This window comes from Nicotiana tabacum, chromosome 21 (assembly GCF_000715075.1).
Source record: "Nicotiana tabacum cultivar K326 chromosome 21, ASM71507v2, whole genome shotgun sequence".
Lineage (NCBI taxonomy): Eukaryota > Viridiplantae > Streptophyta > Magnoliopsida > Solanales > Solanaceae > Nicotiana > Nicotiana tabacum.
In genome coordinates this window covers 97742704-97745312 of record NC_134100.1, presented here as the reverse complement: position 1 = coordinate 97745312, position 2609 = coordinate 97742704, and the positions used below count along the sequence as shown (strand labels likewise).

General features: G+C 39.4%; 1 non-coding gene across 1 annotated transcript; it reads left to right on the top strand.

Annotated features, from left to right (window-relative positions):
• The first annotated feature begins 2268 nt into the window (after window positions 1–2268).
• LOC142175628 (small nucleolar RNA R71) lies at window positions 2269–2375 on the top strand. The gene has a single exon (XR_012704724.1). It is a non-coding gene; the product is annotated as a small nucleolar RNA R71 (small nucleolar RNA).
• The last annotated feature ends 234 nt before the right edge of the window (window positions 2376–2609 follow it).

Below are 2609 nucleotides of genomic sequence, written 5' to 3'. Positions count from 1 at the left end.
ATACAAGAGTCAAAAACTGACCCTAAGCTTCACAACTAAAGCACTCACTATTCTCAAGCATAATCAAGCTAAGAGATATTGCTTTCAATTCAACTCATAGCACAAGGTTTCCTACTACTCTACAAAATAAAAACTAACTACACCCGGTTCAAACAAAACCTTTGGAAAAGAACCGCGACACAAAGAAAAACCAAGGAGAAATTATTACACTAACTACAAAAGAAAATCTTTTTGTCTTTTTCTTTAGACTTTAATCCCTCAAGAAACCTGTCGAATGATATCCATAGTCGGGAAAAATCGAAAAGTTTTCAATTTTTATGGTTTTTCTCATTTTTCTATCTCTAACTACTAAAACATCAAAACTAACACATATACGTACAACATACAATTATCCCCCACCCCACACTTCATGTTGTGGCGTGTTCCCATGACACACAATTACAAAGCATAAGGTAAAGGAAACTTCCCTGAATATTTAGTCGAGGTCTGAGTCGAAGTCGGGCTCCATTTCCCTCGCCCGAAATAGTGCACACATCAACGCAGACAGCTTCTTCTCAGCCTTCTTGGGGTACACCCCACACATATCTTTCTCACTCGGTGCAACCTTCTCTTTTGAGCTCTTTAGTTTCCACTCAATACTTGCAGCTGGCTTCTCCTTCTTCACCCCCGTTTCTACATTCATCTCAAAAGTCACAGTCTCCTCAGCCACTCTAAGCATGAGTCTTCTCTCGTGTATGTCTAAGATTGCTCTGCCCGTTGCTAAGAATGGTCTTCCTAAGATGAAATGGACCTCCTTGTTCTCCTCCATATTCACTGCTATAATGTCTACAGGAAAAAACAAACTTATCTACCCGCACTAAAACATCTTCTAGTATCCCCTCGGGTATCAGAGTTGTTTAGTCAGCCAACTGCAAAGATATTGGTACCGACCTTATCTCTCCAATCTCACTCTCCAGCTTCCTGTAAATAGACAAAGGCATTATATTAATTAAGGCACCAGAATCCATAAAGACTTATCAAATTTAATAGAGCCTAAAGAGCAAGGTATAGTAAAACTCTCTAGATTTCCACCCTTTTGTGGGAGTTTGTTTTGCAAGATTGCACTGCAATGCTCTATGAGCTTTACTACTGATGTCTCTTCTATCTTCCTCTTCTTTGTAAGGATTTCCTTCAAGAATTTAGCATAAGTTTGCATTTGGGAAAGCACTTATGTGAATGGCAAATTTACATTAACTTGTTTTAGCATATTCAAAAATCTCGCAAATTGTTTGTCCAATTTCTCTCTATACAGCTTTTGGGTAAAAGGTAAAGTAGGTATGTGCTTGCTCTCTACATGATCCTCCTTACTCAAACTCTCTTCTTTATTTTTTTGCTCTGTTGCCTTCTTGCCTTTCTTCTTCTTATCAACTTTATTTTTCAGCTGCTCCCTACTTTTATTTTCAGGTATCACAGCTTTTTGGACTAGGGTGGGCTCTTTCAACACTTGCCCGCTTCTCAGAGTTACAACATTCACCGTTTCTTTGGGGTTTCTTTCTGTATCAGCTGGCAGAGTTACCTGGGATCCTTTCAGATAATATTGTTGCAATTTGTCCCACTTGTCTCTCCAAATTTCGAAGACCAATACCTATTTCCTTAATAGCTTCTCCATGTTCCCTTATAGTTGCACTATGAATTTCAAGCTTCTCATCAGTTTTCTGAATGAAAGACTTCACAAGATCTTCTAAGCTAGATTGAATGGGCTGTTGAGGCTGAAATTGTTGTCTCTACTGATTTTGATAAACTGGATCTCCTTATCCCTAAGGTCTAGGATTATTCTGTTGCCACGCATTCGCAGTACCCCCAGATGAGTTCCATGAAAAACCGGGGTGCCTCTTACCCATTGCATTATATTTGTAATTTCTCACATCATTCACTTTCTCAGTTGAGGCTTGACACTCACGAGTAGGGTGTCCTCTTCCACATATACCACAATCTGCGTGAGTCTCACTTTGTATTGAAGCTAAGGTTAGCTTCCTTATCTCTTTCTCCATAGCATCAAGTTGTACCTGCACAGATATGTTGACATCAACCTGGTGAACACCAGTTGCTCTTCTTCTTTCAGCACTTTCAGAGGGCCACTGATTTGCATCTTCAGACAATTCATCAAGAATAGTGACTATCTCCTATGGTGTCTTTTTCATCAACGGGAATCTAGCTGCATTGCTCAATGTTCTACGTGAGGCCGATGTCAACCCATCCCAAAAATCCTGGAGTTGCATCCAGAGTTCAATTTCACTATGTTGACACTTTCTGACTATCTCCTTAAACCTCTCCCAAGCTTCAAACACAGTTTCATTATCTTTCTGGCAGAAGTTATGGATCTCTCTTCTAAACTTGCCCGTTTTAGCTGAGGAGAAATATTTATCAAGAAATTTTCTGGTCATCTCCTCCCATGTTCTAATTGATCCCTGGGACAAGCTTCGAAGCCACTACTTCGCATCATCTTTAAGTGTGAAGGGGAATTTCCTTAAGTAAACTGCATCTTGTGAAACACCATTGTATTTAAAGGTGTTCATAATCTCCTCGAAGTCCATTAGATGGTTATTTGAATCTTTGTTCATCTTTCTTCT